Source organism: Coturnix japonica, chromosome Z (genome assembly GCF_054131305.1).
Source record: "Coturnix japonica strain WE chromosome Z, WE-NBRP24, whole genome shotgun sequence".
In the NCBI taxonomy this organism is placed as follows: domain Eukaryota; kingdom Metazoa; phylum Chordata; class Aves; order Galliformes; family Phasianidae; genus Coturnix; species Coturnix japonica.
The window spans coordinates 14,056,325-14,074,662 of NC_140702.1; positions in this window are offsets into that span (position 1 = coordinate 14,056,325).

The window sequence follows — 18,338 nt, forward strand, 5'->3', positions numbered from 1 at the left end:
TTCCATATCATGACATCATGCAGCAGGCTGTTGGGTGCTGGAATACTGTGTGCTGTGGAGCTGTGCTCCCTGGGTCCTGTGATTCTAGCAGGCTCAGCTACTCCCACATGAGTTCTGGCTTTATGAGAGGAAGATATGCTGGGGAAAGGGAGACTACAGTTCCCAGGAGTCTCCAGTGCTCCCTGCATGATCTCTGATTTTGAGTGATGGGCATGAAGCATGGTTGCAGCACTGTTGGAACACCCTTCTCTCCCATTTGTTTGATCATTACTTGTAGCTCTTTTAATATCATTCTTAAAAAGGGGATGGGAAGGTGAAAGGGGTCAGGGCAACCATCTCCTCCTTCTTTCCCACCCCTATTGACCATGAGACTGAAACAGTTAGGAATCTGGGTTCATGTCAAATATAGTTATTTGCATTTGGAAGGATGATGCATAACACCTTTGTATTTCAAAGGAGATATGATGTAATCAGGAAAAGCCAGTCATAAAACACTTCCTTACATGCTTAAGAAAGCTCAGCTTTGAGGTGTCTTTAGCATTGTTTCTGCCTGACCATACCTGACCCTATCAGTTTCAGTTGAGAATGATTCTTTAACTCCTCCTTTGAAGTTATGAAAGTCTGTAGTAAAGGCAGAAGAGGTTTGTTCACCATTATCAGAAATTGCTCACTTTTCATTGTCACTACTTAGGACTAAGGAATAGATGTCCAAGTACAGTTGAAGATTCCTCCAGGCAAACAGGGATAACAAAGACGGCAACAAGGATCGTCTTTCATGATATCACTGATCAAAGACACATTGTATTTTGTAATAAATTTGTTGAATGATACAGCTGATGCAGCTGGTCACTGCGTATTCACCTATTTCTTACAGGAATGTCCACTTTTGAAATATTTTTTCTTCTGTCCAGTAGATAACATTTTGAAGACTGATCAGGGATAAGAAAAGTTTCTAAATGTGATATCACTGCATGTGAGAGCGCTGTGCAGATGTTTGCATTGTCTTAGTTTCACTCCCTTCAAAGCCATTGAAGGAAGGCACAAGAAACTGTGCTTTTCAGTATTCTCACAATATCCCTAGTAAAGGGGTGGTGCATGCAAGGTCTCTGATGGAATATTTCAAATTGAAGACATATCCTCTTTCCTGAAGGATTTCATCAGTTGCAGCTGGTAGGGAGGAGTGAATACAACAAACAGCACCTGGTTCTAGCTGTAGACCAAAGGATGATGACACTGAAGCAGCACATGACCACCGTGTGCCTTGAATTACCAGCTCTCAGTATCAGTTACTATCAAGATGGAGGGTTTTCATAAGCTAAATTAGTGGTTCTATCTGCTAAGTGAAGATTACAGCTTCTTATAGGCAGCATAACTGCACTGGTCAAGTTAAAGTTTTTATACCAACATAAAGAAAATTTGAAAAAGTATGGCTGAAGTAGCAAGCAGCCAGAAAAATTGCCATGCTGCTCAGGGTAGACATTCCTATCCATTCCAGTTATGGTGAACTACTAAACATACAGATCCTAATGAGTTTTTCTATCATAATTTTAAATATTATTTACTAGCTTTACTTTTTTTCCTCGTGTGCACTCACTACCTTAGAGTCATGGCTGAGATTTAATTCCCATAAGACTCCTGAGCTGAAAGCTACAAGTTTAAGCAAACATTCTGTAGCTACTGTCTCACAATTGGTTACCTGTGCTTCATTCTTCCAACCAGATAACTAAAAGCCACGAGGTTCTAAACTCCTTTGTTAGTGCATGCACAAGTCTTTATGACTCAGATATTATAGATAATGATGGGTCTTATATATCTTTATGACACAGCAGACATAAAACTAGAAGTTATCACAGTATTTAAGATGGGCTTTTAATTGTGCTCATAACTCACTGAAAAATCCTCATTGGGTATCTGGTGTGTTACTTAGGTCAAACATTAAATGTGTTTGTTGGCTGAGAGAACAGGCAGTAAAGGATTAAGCCATTTTCTAGCTAGATTTAAAAGAAAGGAAAGCTGAAGGGTTTTAAACATGTTTTTTTGAAGATATTTACTCATCCATACATGTAGCAGTCCCATTAGACAGGGCCAAATTTGTCTAGAGCTCTGTAGTTTCTTTGCTTTTCTGCTTCTGCTAAGCCCCTTCATACCACCTCTCGGTAACTGAATGGAAAACGCACCTTACTGCTGGCAGGTCAGAACAAATTTATGTCCAGTGCTTCATGCTGAGTATGCTGCTAGTCAAAGGCTTCTCTGACCTGTAGCAGTCGCACCCTCCACTGTGTCCCTCAGCCTGATTTAAATAGTCTTTTTAATTTTAGGAAGCCTTAAGTTCCTCCACTTTCCCAGGACACTTAATTGTTCATTCAGCTGTACCCAGATCTGTTGATCACAGCCAAGTGTGTCAGTAATTAAATAAGACCAAATTATTCCCTCTTTCTCATAGTGGCTTCTTAAAGAATTATTTTCTGATTAGTGGGAAAACTTAGACATTCAGAGAAGCTATTAAAAACAAACTTCAGGGAGAGACAGCTGTTTTGAAAGCCTAAATATTCCTTTTGCTAGACTACAGAGGTCTTACATTGTTTTGTCTTTTAAACTTGCTAGATCTACTGCTTAATTTTTATAGTTTCTAATTTAGAATTGAACTGAAGGACATTTCCAGGACAACCAAATCTGATATTATCTCTATAATTTTCTACAGACATTCAGGCAGATACCATTAACAGATGTTAATTTGATACTGAAGTACCTGAGTAACCTAGCTGATCTCAGAAAAAGAAAGGAGGGGTGGGATGATGGAATGATTCCTGGTCACACGCATCTCTAGTCTCATCCTGCAAAAGGCATGAACTTTCTGTGTCACCACTGTCAATAGAGTCACACAACCTGATCTAACTGTTCATTGCAGGGGAGCTAGACTAGGTGGCCCTTATGTGCCCCTTCCAACTCTAAAAACTCTGTGATTCTACTAAGCTTAACTAAAGTGACAGTCAGTTACCTCTCAGACCAATCACTTAGGATGTGAACATCCAGTTTCAACTCTAAAAAAAGTTTAAAAAGTCACTTGGAATTATGGAGGTCTCTGTGGGGCTTATGAGATCACTGTTATGTGTTTTCTATCTGCTTTCCCCATTAGAGGAGTTAGAAGCATTCTCATCTCTGTTTGTTGTTCATAGGAGAAAACTAATAGAAACTGAGAATCCTTGAAACCTCTGTCTCTTTGCTGGATAAATTAGGAGGGGAGCTGGAGAAAGTCAGCTGGATGCTGTGTAGGTGTCAGTTATATACCTCATTGGGCTACAGCGTTTTCACATTTATCAGTGAATCTGGCTAGAATTTTTCCTAGGACAAGGAAGTAAGTACATTTGCATGCAATCCATCTTCTTGAAAGGAGATGAATCTTCATTGTCTTAACTGCCATTCTGTGGATGTTTCTTGGACTCACAGGAGCTGTACCTCACCCCATTGCAGTAGCCCTTTTCATCTGAAGTGGATGAGGTGCCTATCTCCTCTCAGAGGTTTGCAGAATGGCAAGAGGAGCAGACACTTCTGACACTGCATTTTCAGCAAAGAGTTTTAGCTCTTAGATTCCCATTTTCATTCCCCTTTCTGTTTGAGAATCCTGTGTTACCTTCTTGTTTGGCATTTCTCTTTTCACATCAGTGCAGTATTGGTGCAAATCAGTTGCAGACTGGTGTAAATGGTGTTCTCTTTGATAAATCCTCGGAGGAGTTACTTTGAACTTCCTTAACTGGAGACATGTACATTTCTAATGAAAATTACATGTTTAACAGTCATTTTAGAGGGAAAAACATAAACCCACATGTATTTTTAGTTTGAGTATTTGGGTATTCTTGTGTTTTGTCAATCTACAGAGGCACCACATTTTGCTGAGAAAGAGCTGCAATAACCTTGTATTTCTGTTGAAAAAACAATGATTGTTACCTTCCCACACATTATCTTACATTTATCTCATCTGCCTGCTTTCTCAGAGGCAGCACCAATTATACTTATGCTGCTCTTTAATAACTGTTGCTTTAACTTGATCTTGAATTATTTTAGCAATACTCAGTAACTTTCTTGTAGTATTAAAAATTCTTGTAATTCCAAGTGACTAGTTTCTTTTAATGTTCTGAACCTCCAAAAGAATCCCAAACAAACAAAAAGTGTAGTGAATCAAACCAAGGAAGCCGCTCTTTCCAAATGTGTAAATTGTTCTTATTCAGGATTAACACTTTATGAATTTATCCTTATTTTAAGGGTAAGAACAGAATACAGATAATCTCAGATGTCGTAGAATCATAGAATTACTCAGGCTGGAAAAGACCTAGATAATCCCCCCAAAAAGCAAACGTTACTTATTAGATAAGGGGTCTCGGAGCCAAAGCTTAGAATTTGTGTGGAAAATTGGTAGAGGTGAATTAAATTCCTCATTGTCCCTTGATATGTTCTGTATTAGGGAATTTTTGCTTTGAGGCAAGTTAAGTACACATTTGCTCTTAAATATGACAAGATGTAATGAAAAATGCACTGGACGGAGTCCTAATTTTTTTAAGTGTAAATCTTAAGGGTTTTCTTGGCAAAAGGTTCACGTTTTCCATTAATTATTGAGATATATATTTTATAAATGGGTATATAAAATATATTAAGAGCTGTATTAGTGGTCTGAGCAGTTACAATTTTTTGATATCATGTTTTATCTTACAAAGGAGAGAACAGCCGCAACACTCAAATATTGCATGTGCCTACATGCTTATTTACATAAACAGACAACTTTTACATTCCTAGTTCTCTTTTTAATTCTGCAAAATCTTACCATACTTTTAATAGGTAATATTTTAATATTAATTTATAACAATTAATTTCATACCTATTTCAATAGATCATATTAAAAATATGATAAGATGTTGCTGAATTAAAGCAGCTGAATTCTACTATAGCCATTTGCCAATACATTTCATTGTTTCACCAGGAGAGAAAACATCAACTTTTACTGGAATACTGTTTACAGTTTTATTGAATTCTAATAAACATTGTGAGTAACATAGGTGAAATCTTGACCTTTTGAAAGAAACTGAAAGAAGAGATTTTTCTTGAAGAGAAATGATTTTGTTTAGCCAAGACTGTGGGCTCTGCATGGTGTACTATGATAAAACCAGGGATGGGGGATGGGCTGCAGGGAAGTAAGAAGCTCAACAGGCAATAAATCATTTTGCACCACAGAACTGTCATAGTACATAGACTGTTTCATTCAGATGAGAGCATCAATTTACAATCACAGAGATGCTGTTGTCAAACTAGGAAAAGAGTTCATACTGCAGCATTCAAGTTAAATGAATACTTTTTCTCCTGCAAGCTGCAGGAAGCTTAAGATTTAACCTGTGTATGCACATGAAAGAATTTCTTTGCAGGCATTAGCATAGAGAGACTTAGATGTCACTCTACCTGGATAAATGCTGGAAGAACATGGAGTAATAAATAATGCAGGTATTAAATAAGAATCTGGTTGGTGGCACAGGAAAATGTTCTTTGCTTCACCCACTGATTTGCCTTTGTCCTTCTTTGTGAATGACATCAAGGACCGAGTCAGAGACTCTCCTCCTTGAGTGTAATTCCTAGATTCTGCATGGAGCTGTACAATCCATCAGATTTTGTCTTGCACCTTCTTTTTAGGGTAAGCAGATGCTGCCTCTGAGCCCCAAACCTCTTCAATCTGTAATATATCAGTTCAAACATATACTTTTTTGCCTTCCAATTTTCAAGTAATTGTCCAGGAAAACAATACTGACAAAACTTGTTTTTGGGAGTGCCATCAACTTTGGTAAAGTGTCTGAATGAGAAGTAAAGAATGCATCTGGAGTTGGTAGTACTCAGTTGATACCTTCTATTGGTTTCCCAGTCTTTCTGTTCTTCTGGAATCTTTCAGCTTTTTTGGAGTCTTAAAAAGCATACTGACTTGCGGAATCAAACTCTATAATCCAGAGATGGGTTATAAAGCAGGTATGTTTATTCCAGCATTGCGCAGCGCCAGGTGCAAGGGGGATAGCTCCACCAAACTTGCACACCGTAAGGAGAAAAGTGTGTTACAGATATAGGTTAAGCTAATACATAATCAATAGTCTCCTCCTCAGTTTGATTACATATTCATTACATTCCCTATGGCCCCGTTCCCCGCAACCCCATTCCCTCATTCCCCGTGACCCCATTCCCCGCGACCCTTGCCATTGTTTTGGGGTGAAATTATTCTTCTGTTTTCTTCTTGGTGTTATCTGCTGGTACCATTCTCCCACGTAAGCATCGTCTTGCCCGGGGGTATCTAATCCTTCTTCTTGTCAGAGGTCTCTGGACAGTTTCTTCTTATCTTTATTGCCCTCTTCTCTGGTTTTCTTTTGACTAAGTGTCTGTAATTCCCCCTTTCCCTGCACTTTTAAATGTGCAGTTACCCTTTGTCTTGGTTTCTGTGAAGTTCCCCTTTCCCTTTCTATAGCAAAGTGTTACCTTACCACCATTTTGAGGCTTTGCTCACTCTTCAATACAGCTTCCAAAGCAGACATACTCTGTGATGCTACATCCATCAAAAATTATCTGCAGGATTTTCAGGTCACAGGAAATTGTGATTCATTTCAAATGGGAATAAGGTCATACTCAGAAATAAGAAAAATACTATAAAAGGACATTTCTGAGATTCATAACCCTCTCTTACACTATTCTGGTGAGATTCAAGCTGAAATGAAAATATATTAAATGAATGTAAATTAAATCCTACATTACTTTGCTCTAATAATTTTGGATGGGCAGAATATGTTCTCTCACATTAAGTAATAAATTGGTATATTCAGGAAATCTGGACAGATGTGCTACTGGATGTATGAGATTAAGTGCAAAGGGCGGATGAGCTGATGAAGCCATAATGATAATTTCAGCAACTGTGATCAGAATTTGAATAATAATGAAAATTCTGTTACATTTTCACTCTTTTAATTTCTTCCTTCAGATTGAGCCTGGCTGTACCTTTAAGCTCTCCTGACAATCACTTTACCTGCTCTGAATACTCAGTATTCTATGCTGTCAAAACCTTTGAAAAATACCAGGAAAAACAAATAGAAGAAAATAGCGAATAAAGTCAGTGGCACTAAACAAATAGCATTCAGCTATTGCTTTCATGATTCCAAAGCTTTAACATTATCGTTTGTTGAGCCACAAAAATGCATTAACTTCGTCTTCAACATTTTTTTCTATAATAGTAATGCAGTGTTGTTTATGTGACACAGAAGTCATTCATAACTGATGCTTTATTATTTCTTTCTCCTATGGCAAGACTTATAGTAGAACAAGGTCTAGAAACCAGGATCACAATATGTGATGTGTGTGTAAAAAATCTCTTTTACGGATAAAGAACAGTAGAGACTGTGTTGCTTTGCTGACAAGCTACTCTTCAAGCTTTCAAGGCATTTTCCCTCAGAAAAAAAACACCATAGGGATGGTATGTGAATATATCTGGACTTGGAGCTGTTGCATTTTCAACCTTTTATCTTCACTTTTGATAGGTACACCTTCTTACATATGACAACTTGAAAAGTTAGTTTAATTAATCAGTTGTTGCTTAGATACTGTCAGTCTTCTTTGACCTAGAAGTGTACTTCTAAATCAAACTTAGGCAAGTTGGATAAAGCTCTAAAATAGCTTTAGGGTAAAAAAAAAAAAAAAGTCAATCATTGTCAACACTTTTTTTCCTCAAGGTTCACATAGATTTATTAATTTGATGGAATTTTCTTCTGCATTCTTTCTGTACCAGGATTAACAATCCCAATAGCTAGATTACAGAAAAGATTATTTTTTTCTGGAAAATTAGGACTTTTCTTACAAAGAATCAATATATTTTTAATTTTTCTTTATTTTATTGTTTAATTTTGTTTTTGTTGTTTTGCCTTTAGAAAGCACTACAGACTTACAGCTTAATATGAATACTGTACACAAGTTACTCAACATTAAATTTTGGAAAGCAAATTTAGAGTTTGATTTCAAAACTAAGTTTTATTTTTTAAATATTAGAGAAAGCCATTCTTCCTAGCAATAGAACTGTACAATGTAGCAGGTAATTTATTTTTCATTGCAGAGGAGACTGTGAAGAGACCAATTTGTCTTTAAGAGAAAAAAGCTAAACATTGAAAATGCTTACATATCTCTGCTTAATATATGCTTCTGTGTATCATGCTGATAATTGCAATACTGAATGTTATATTTGTGTAATGGAAATTTGAAGGTCACTAGTGCTTTACACAGAGCTGTAACTGTGCCTTGCTCTGCTAGCAAGCAGAATGAAAATGGGAAATCTAGAAATTAAAGAACATACAAAATGTACGTGTCAGCTAACTAAATAATCCCCTGCTTTTCCCAGTTTACTAGGTTTTTTCTGGATCATGCTAATCTTTCGAACACAATTTCACTGTTGATCTATACATTAAAATGGAGGTGCTCTTCAACAGGAGAAGTTTCAGAAAAAAAAAATAAACTACTTCCTCCTTCCTTTTCCTCTCAATTCAATGAGACTAAGACAGGACAGGCCAGGAAAAAGGAAAATTTCTGCCTGGAAATGTGAGAACTTTAATAAGACATCAGTGGCTGAATGCACTTCATGATGTTACTTTCATCATCCACTATTGCTCTGAACTGGATGTATATATTTATTTTAAAGAATAAGATTGATCTGTCAAAAATAAGATATGTGTTTTCACAAGACGCCACCTCAGGAGCTGGGAAAGATAATGAAACACATGGGAAACCAGGACATGGCACAGTTTTAGTGAAAATTACTAGTTGAATGCGAGTGTGTGAAGTGAACAGGGCCTTTGCTAAGCTCCATTTATTATTGTGTGGCTGTTGTCATCGCTCCTCAAAGTATGCAGAACATACCCAAGCAATTGTAAAATACTATTTGAACACTCATGCTGAATGTAAAGCCCAAGTATAAACTTCTTTCTTTGAGTCACTATTGCAGACTGGCATACAAACAATGTATTGTTGTTAGCAGATTAACACTTGGTTGTCTTCATCATGTTAACTGCCTGTGTCTGCATTCCTTCACTGCATAAACTTGAAAAAAAAAAAAAAAGCCTTTTAATGTTCTAACTTCTGCCTTGGCTTTGTGAGTTAGCCACCTGGCTCTGGCCCTAGTGAAAACCTGAGATGGGCTTTGACACACAAGAATCTAATGATCATAGAATCATGGAATCATAGAATCACAGAATGGTTTAGATGGGGAGGGACCTCAAAGCCCACCCAGTTCCAGCCCCCTGCTGTGGGCTGGTTGCTACCCACCAGCTCAGTCTGCTCAGGGCCCATCCAGCCTGGCCTTGATCTCTCTACAGTAAGAGGTAAGTGGTGAATCAAGATCAGAGGTCTGTGTAGAGGTAGATGGAGCAGACTGTAGCAGTCAATCACAGCAGGGTTTCTGCTTGTTTGCTTTTGATGCTTTGTTTTTCCTCCCTTAGGGAACTGTGGCAAGAATTTCGTTGTTCAGATTTAAAATCCATTTATCTGCACCAAGCAAGATGGCAATAATGAAAAAAGTGTTATTTGACTGCAGGAAATGTGCAGATTTAATAATGTTGTGTTTAAACACATTATTTACAGATTCACAAAACAGTGCTAGTGTTCTTAGCTGAAAAGCTTGATGAATATTTTTGAGTTTTTCAGTAGTACTAACTATACATTTTTTCTTATGCAGAAGCTGTAATTTTTGGGTTAGCCTTATGTCGTCCTCTCTTTTTAAAAACTTCACAGTGAAGGTGCTATGGCTTTGACAGATCCATACTCATGAGCTCATTATTAACCCAGGTTTCCTTTTTTTTTCCTTTCTTTTTAACAAAGCAATTAGAAGGTCCAATAGCAGTGATAGTGCAGTTTTTATTATCCTGGGTTGTGCAGAAGAGACAAGTGATGAAAACGAAGAACATTTTATTCTGAGTTTTAATAGAACCACATAACGGGACACGTTCCTCCATCTGTGTCCCTCTGCATAATGCATGTTCATAAATGACAACTCAATTCACAAAACACAGATGAAAGTTTTGCACAGAAAAAGTAAATTGCTCCTGTCTGAATCTCTTCTTTTATCTGAGAAGTTCAGATTAATGAATTTGCAATGAAAATGCATTAATGTAAATGAATGGCATGATATTTATTACTCTTGTCGCATGGAAGAGAAGGAGAGGGGTAATGGAATTTTTTCTCTTGTGGGCATTTTCTAAGGAATGTTTTAACTTTTCTGTCTGTAATTCTTGGCTACGTTCACCTTCTTTAAAATAAGGCAGCTTTCATCACATCAGAGATAACAGGGGCTGCTGGAAGGTAAAATTGCTTTTGTTCTTCTTCATCACCTTATCAGAAGCCTGTTTCCCAGGGAAAAGAAGGTACTAGAAGTTTATGTGCTTCCTGTGGTGCAGAAATCTCTCTTATTAATAGCCCTAAGCTAGCTTTAGTAAGTGATGCTGACATCTGTTACGCCTCTTGCAATCCAGCTCCCTGCCATGAGCTTTTGCAGGCTGCTTTTCTGTTTGTATGGAACAGAGCTGCAGCTGCAGGGACCACCCTCAGTGTAGCAGGACCTGACCCTGTGTTTTTTCATAGTTGTGTTGTTGTATTTTTTTAAACGCAGCTTTTTACCTGTCCTTTTTGATGCTGCTTTTCACTAAGGATTTGTCAGACAAGGATTGAAGGATTTGATGTCTTCTTTCAGTCTCTGGTTTTCAACATTATCTTACTGTGTGTGAAGGAAATGCAGTAGATGCTGTTTCCTACTAACGATGATTTCAAGATAGGACTGGAAAATGAACCTTATAAGGTGGCCTGATGACCAGAAGAAAGGGCTACCTCCGTCTAGGAGCTCTGCATTATTTTTGCGTGAGAACTATGACAGATGGCCAAAAGTTGGATAAGCTGTCATCTGGTGACATGAAGGCTTTACTGATTTTGATGCATGTCTTTTCTGTGTCTTTTAAATTGTTACAAACATTTATCAAAATACAAATAACAAAATACGTTGTTACAGATCCTAGTAACGATTAGATGTGCTGTCCACGTATGCTGGTATACTGAGTAACGTTGACTGAGTCTGAACATTATTAAGTCAGCCTTCTGGTGTTGGTTGTAAAAACAACTAAATTTGTTCACAAGCTTCCCCACCTTATTAAACAGAAGAAGGGAAGGAAAGATCTGGTTTTGCTTTGAAACTGCACTGTGTTAAGATTTAGCTGATAGCTGATTTTGTGTTTACAACTTTTAGAAATGAGTTTGGAATAGAGGGAATCAAAACAATTTTAGAGCTGCATAAATCTTACAGTTGATGCCACAATTACTTAGCTCATTTTTATACATTGCTATATGAGCCATGATAACCTTTACCCTGTTCATTATTGACAAACATTTTTTATTCATCTGTATGATGAACATCTTTATTGCCTAGGCTTAATACAACCTGATAGGAGAAAAACCAAAATTATATGAATACTAGACACAAGGATATGAAAATCAGAACTCTGCAATTTGAAATATTTTCCTTTCCCTGTCAACCTTATATAAAATAAATAAATAAATAAATACTAGGGTGAATGTAGTATGGAGTAACTGTGATCAGCAGCCAGACAGCTAATGCTCTTTTCTGCATCTTTCAGTCACCTTGATGACACTTCTGAGATAAAAGCAGCAAGTAATTGGGTGAAAGATTCGTAATTATTTTTTTTTTCCTCTTACCCTAATGCCTGCAGCAAGCATATATTATTGCAGTTATATTCACCAGGGTTCAGAAATCTCTCATCCAAGCGGGGAGGAGAGAGCTCCAGCGTGACTGCTTTCCTTGGATTGATAGGGAGGAACTTGCTCTCCATCACTACAGAAGCTAATGATCTAACTACTCTTTTATCGAGCTTCCTGATTTTGTAGCCTAAAGATCGGTGCCTAAAAGCAGGAATCCACGTTCTGCTCCACTGTTTTGCATTGCTCTGATGGGTTAGCGATTACAGTTTCATCTCATATTGTTAAATGAACTGTTGTGTGTGTGGCAGTTTGACTTTTTCTAACAACAGCACTTATGGAAAACAGCATTTCTGGGAATCAGCATTTGTGAAAATCAGCCTTCAGAGAATAAAATCCAGAAGGATCTTTATTACTAACATTTGTTAAAAAAGATGTTCAAATCTTGGTTTTTTTTTTAAAAAAAAAAATAATTAGCTCTTTTTTCTTCATTCAGTTTTCCTAATAACCTTTAAATTAATCTGGAACAGTAGCATGTTATTCAAATGCCTTGGTTACTATTATGTTGTTTGGTTTGTGCTATAAAATGTAGGAAGATAATAAAAGTGTGCTAGAATGACTGAGAAGGGAAATCAGACCAAGCAGACAAATATGCAAATTGGTTTAAAAGGGAACAGTCATCAAAGCCTTTATGTGAGACATTTCCCTGTGTGTGGGGAAACTATGTGGAAAGCAGTGAAATATATATATATATATATATTCTTTCTTTTTAAGACAAAGATGCAGCTCTGCATTTTCATTGGTAGCTGCATGAGAAGGAGTGACTGGTTGGCATTCAGAAAATCTATCCGAGGCACTGCAGCAACAGGCTAGTCAATCAGACCAGTGACTTCCTGACAGAAGGAATAGGATTATAGAATCACTGGCTTAGGTTGAAGTGGACCTTAAAAATTACTCTGCTACAATCCCTCTGCTGTGAGCAGGACTGCCATGATCAGGCTGCACTGAGTCCCATCTAACCTAGCCTTGAATGCCTCAAGGGATGAGGAAACCACAACATATTTGGACAATTTGTATAGTAAAGTGTCTGATTTTCATCAAACTGTCATTACATCTCTTGATTGCTAATGAAGTACTGCAGCAAGGGACTGACTCTCAGGCTGTGACCAGCTTGTACTTATTTTCCTGAACATGAAGAGGTTGGCTGCTGAGTACACTGTCAGTTTCTACTTTTCAAGCTAATGATTAGCTAAACGCCAGTAATGAGGAGGCAAAGCTATGAGAAAGACGCCTCTCATGTTCTAGAGAAGGAGCTAATTATCCCAGAAGCTCAAGGAGAAAATAAACCAAGACAAAAGAAAATAAAATTCTCTCTCTTTGCTACAAGACAAACTGTCAAGGAAATGTAAAAGACAAAGCAGGGAGCCTTTAAAATAATAATAATAATATTTATATATATATATAAGTCTTGTGTCTAGGCAGGATCAACTGTGGAGCTGTCATTATTATAGCATGCTGATAACATGTGTCCTTCAAGCTTTTTGCTGATTCAACTTTCATTATAGGATCCACCTCTTGGCTGACTCTTCCAATGCTTCTCTTTCCTTCCAGTTAGAAAAATTTACTTAGTCTTGCCAAATTGTGGTGCAGTTTAATATCACTGTTTACTCTCCACATCTCTGCTGCAGCTTTCCCTTGCTTCAGGATTTTCAGTGTGCTTTTCCTTCTCTAGATTAACTGACCCTGATTATTTAAGTATTTTCTAGATCTTCCTTTTTAAAAATTTTTTTCCCCTTCTGCATTTTTTTTTCTTATTTATAGATTTTCTTCAGGTCCCCAAGGTGCAACTTTCTCTGCTTTGATTATGACACTCTTATGTCATCTTCTATGTCACTTTATGTTTTGCAGCACTGTGCATTAGTGACTCAAGACTACCTAAGTCAGTTAGCTGATCTCTTCATATGTAACTACTGACTAGTTAGTAGTTCTGTACATCAATTTATGCAGCTGAATACATTTACTCACACAATGAATTTTGGTTTTGTTCTAACCGAATTGTTTCTTCTGTACTCAGTAGTTTTTTTTTTTTTTTTTTTTTTTTGTTTGTTTGTTTGTTTGTTTTTTCGTTCCAAATAATGACATGCTTTTTTTAATCATTAATCTGATTTTCTGATGTTACTGAGAATTTCTAGCTAAGGGTGACTCCTTAGGATTAAATAAGGGTCCATAGTCTAGGATCACAAATGAAAATAATGAATTGAGTACGTTTGCTGTAATTTCACTTGATAGATTGTTTCACTGGTACATGAAGTATAAGTGCATTTTTTTTTCTCCCAATTTTATACTTATCTAACATTTTTTTTTTTTTTTGTGCCTCAATTTGCATACAGTTCCGCTCTGTAAGACAGGATCCTTGTTTAATTCAAGACATACTTGCGGCATTAATTGCTATTGTCATTAGTACCAGATTAAATTACATATGTAGATGACACAAAGTTGGGAAGAACTGTTGATCCTCCTGGGGGTAGGAAGGTCTTTCAGAGGAGTCTGGACAGGCTGAATCACTGGGTTGAGGGAAGGGACAAAGCTCAACAAGGCTGAGTACTGGGTCCTGCGCTTTGGTCACAACAGCTCTAGGCAGTGCTGTAGGCTTGAGTAGAGTGACTGGAAGGCTTTGCAGAGGAGACAGACCTGGGGGTTTGGTCACTGCTTGGCTGAACATGAACCAGCAGCATGCCCAGGTGGCCAAAAAGGCCAGTGGCATCCTGGCTTGTATCAGAAATAGTGAAGCCAGCAGCAGCAGAGAGGTGATCATCTCCCTGTAGTTATCTCTGACGAGGCTGCTTGGTGAGAACTATGTTCAGTTTTGAGCCCCTCACTACCCAGTGAGGGTAGTGAAAAAGATGCGGAGGCCCTGGAGTGTGTCCCAAGAAGGACAAGGAAGCTGTGAGGGGTCTGTAGAACAAGCGTTATGGGAAACAGTTGGGGGAGCTGGGATTGTTTGGTCTGGAGGGTTGGAAGCTAAGGGGAGACATTATTGCCCTGTACAACTATGATTCTATGATTCTGCAATTCTATGACTCTATGATTCTATGAAGGAAGTTTAAAAAAGGAAGTTCTATGAAGGAAGTTCTATGAAGGAAGTTTAAAAAAGTCTGTACAGTTACTAATGAATATTGTGAGCGTCACTTCTTGCCTCCAATGAACCTACATCAAAGACAAATGCATAGAAAACAACCATCTGACTTAATTATTTCAAGTTGTGTTTTTATTATTCTAAGTTGAGATATGGTTCAAGAGTACTGGTTGTGGTTATTCCTGCATTCAGTTTACCACATCGTTAAAACTTTTCAGTAACATTCATTGTATCATACACATTATTTCCTTATTCATTCTGTCTGTTGTTAATTTACTGTAGCTATGGAAAGACTTGTGGATCTGTGTGTGGGAAGAAGACAGCAGCAGGCAGGCTCAGGGCTCTGTTTTGGGTCATGAAATAGAATAATTAATAAGTATGTAAAAACAAGACACCAGTATGTCAAGCCTTCTTCCTTAAATGTTCTCTAAATAAATATATATATATATATAATAGGAGGCACAGAAATAGAGACACTGTTCAAAGACAAAAGCTGCTGAATATCCTGAAGTGGTTTTAAATGCTACAACATGGAAGGAGTCAACCTGGGAAGAATAATTAAGATTATTTTCTTCCAGATAACGAAACAAACAGAAAAGATCCAAAACTCCATGACAAAGCAAAGATCTAAGTTATTATTTCTAAGTTTAACTTTTTAAAACTGCTGCAATGCATGAACAAAAACAACAAACAAACACCCTATATTTGCAAATGCAGAATGTAAATAATACAGAAGTGCCACAGACTGACAACCAAGCTAATCTGTCTTGGAAGATGAGGCAAAGAATCAGAGACCACTTCTTAGCTGGAGAAGAGTAACTTGGCTCTGTTGCACTCAAGGAAGATCTGCTGTTCTTCTGGAGTTGTGTGAAATTTTATTTGCTGTTTCAAAGCAGCTTGTTCAGGTAAAAATAATAATAAATGTCCTGTAGAAATAAAATATAGCTTATTAGTATAGTTCCCTCTTAAAAAAAAATCTCAAATGTTATGCCAGTTACATTCAGCCCATCTCTAAACAAACTTGAGCAAGATTTATGTGATGCATAAGGGTCAAAACTCCGTTGAATGGTCCAATGAAGTTTTATTAAAGCTCACTTAATAGTGAGTTGTCTTCACAAACGTTATATATCTGATGTTTATGAAAAGCAATTGATCTTCATTTGTGCTAAGAAACAATGCTTATAAACTGAAAAATTCTGACTTGGAAAAAAGAAAAAAGGACAACAACACACACAAAAAAAGGCCGGACTAGCCCAGGAGCAGGGGACTACAGGTGCTGTGGGATCTCTCTGGTAAAGGCTTTGAAGACGTGATTGGTTGTACTATGACTTGAGGTCTCAGCTTGAATTCAGTTCATTTGAACGAGAGACCTCACCTTGTCCTTCCCAACTGCAGTGATTGCCTGAGACTGTAGGAGCAAAAAGATCTCACACACAACCTATATTATTGACAGGTATACAGATCATTACTTAATACTATGAAAAATTTCTGGGAATTCAATAAGCTGTTATTTTTTATTCTGACTGATAATTTTCAAGTGAAAAGGTCTTGATAAACTTTTACATGTATTTCCTCTGTCCATCAGTCATAATTCCATTAGCATTTCCCAGGTGTGAGGTCTCCACAGATGCCTGAGACAACTGTGGGCACCTTGCTATGGCACACAATGAAGGAAAAAAAACCATAGGTGAGCATTCTGTCTGAAAAATATTAATGTGAATTAAGAGAACAAACATTGCACAGAGGAGAATGGAAGATTTGAAAATTATTTGCTAAACAAAGTAGAGGCTAAATTCTTAATGAGTATTATTAATAATTGATACTAAGCCAGCTTTGGTTTTAATTTCCATTCCCTTGCTGCAGCACTGTGCTTACTCAACCATTTCAGGTTACAGGTTGCCAAGAGACCAACTTCTTTCACCTTTAACAGACCTCTAAACATCAGAGAGTTGGACAAGTTTCTTTGGAGGCCAGGTTCATTACCTTCTGAAAAGTAACATTCCCGCTGTTGTGGCTGTCAGGGACATTGATGCTGTCCCTGTAAAACACAGCAAGAGTGTGAAATGTCTTTGCCAGTCGGGTAAGGAATAAAAGTGAGTGTTGCATAGCTGAGTGAAGAAAAAGTGAAACCAGATGTAGGGAAAGTAAACCTGAAATGGTAATAGCTAATAAAATCATTCTTTGGTTTCAGAGATAAACCAATTGCAGAATGACCAAGGTTTCTTAAGAAGGGATTACAAGTAGCAGGAACATAGAGAAATTGTTGTCTGTGTGGACAAAAGACCAATAATTAATTAATTAAATAAAAAGCTCTTTGCGACTTCATTTCTGGAAAACATACTTCTTACCAAATTAAAGGAAATTCTAAAGCTTGCGGGATCTTACTTGACTATAAAGAAATGAGCTTTATAGCACTTAAAATAAATTGATATCGTTATGTTGTGTGAACGTGTACCTGCAAATGAATTTTCAAGGAGATTTCTGTATTGCGTGACTTATTAAAAAACACACACACACACACACACAAAACCTATCACAATTTTTGTAGACAAAAGCAAGTGCTACATGACATGGCTGGACATCCTGGGGACAGCTGGGGCAGTTGGAGAGAATGCCATTGTTCCTGCCTGGAGTGTTGGTGGCACAGATGTTGTGCTTGCACATGGTGTGACAGAAATAGGCTGAAGGAAGTTGGACATATTTAAGTAACATTGAAAGGTGTCTGTTCCAGCTGCTTTCATTCATCCTCTTCTTTTCACTTTAAAGCAGGTCTTTTTATAGCTTTTAAATTTGCCCAAGTCCTCTTGGTAATCATTCTGTATTGGTACATCTGAATCTGTCCTGAGTTATTTCTCTGTCTTCACTCCTCACTCATTCTCTGTTTTTCTCCTTGGCACTATAAAACCAAACCAAACCAAGCAACCAACCAACCAACCAACCAACCAAACAAAAAGTACCTGATCTTTGTCATTCCAGGGTTTCTGGATATTCTCTCCTCACTTTTTTGTTCCTAACTCCTTTCTGTTTCTCAGCTCTCTGTGTTTCATCCATTCTACAGGCACAATTATATCAAGCTTCTGTATGGTTTCTTTTTCTTTTTCTTTCTTTCTTAAAGTTAAAGTCCTCACTTTCTTTGCAACAGGTAATGAAAATGTCCCAGTTCAACTGATTGATTTTACCATCATTTGTAAAATTGCTTTGGGAAGATGTCTGCTGTGAGTCACTCAAAGATGTGTGTGATTACAGGACTGAGAGCTTGCAGCAATTCAGAAAAGAAGCAACTCTTGTCTTTTCCTTACTTATAGGAAGCAAGTGCAGTATCTGTGCAGAACAGGCTTCCAAACACAGAGAAGCCACCTGCCTGAAAAGGAGGAGAAACAAAGTCCTATCTGAATACTGTATATCTATTAAGATGAAGAGTGTTTAAAATAATTGAGTTTGTTCAACTGAT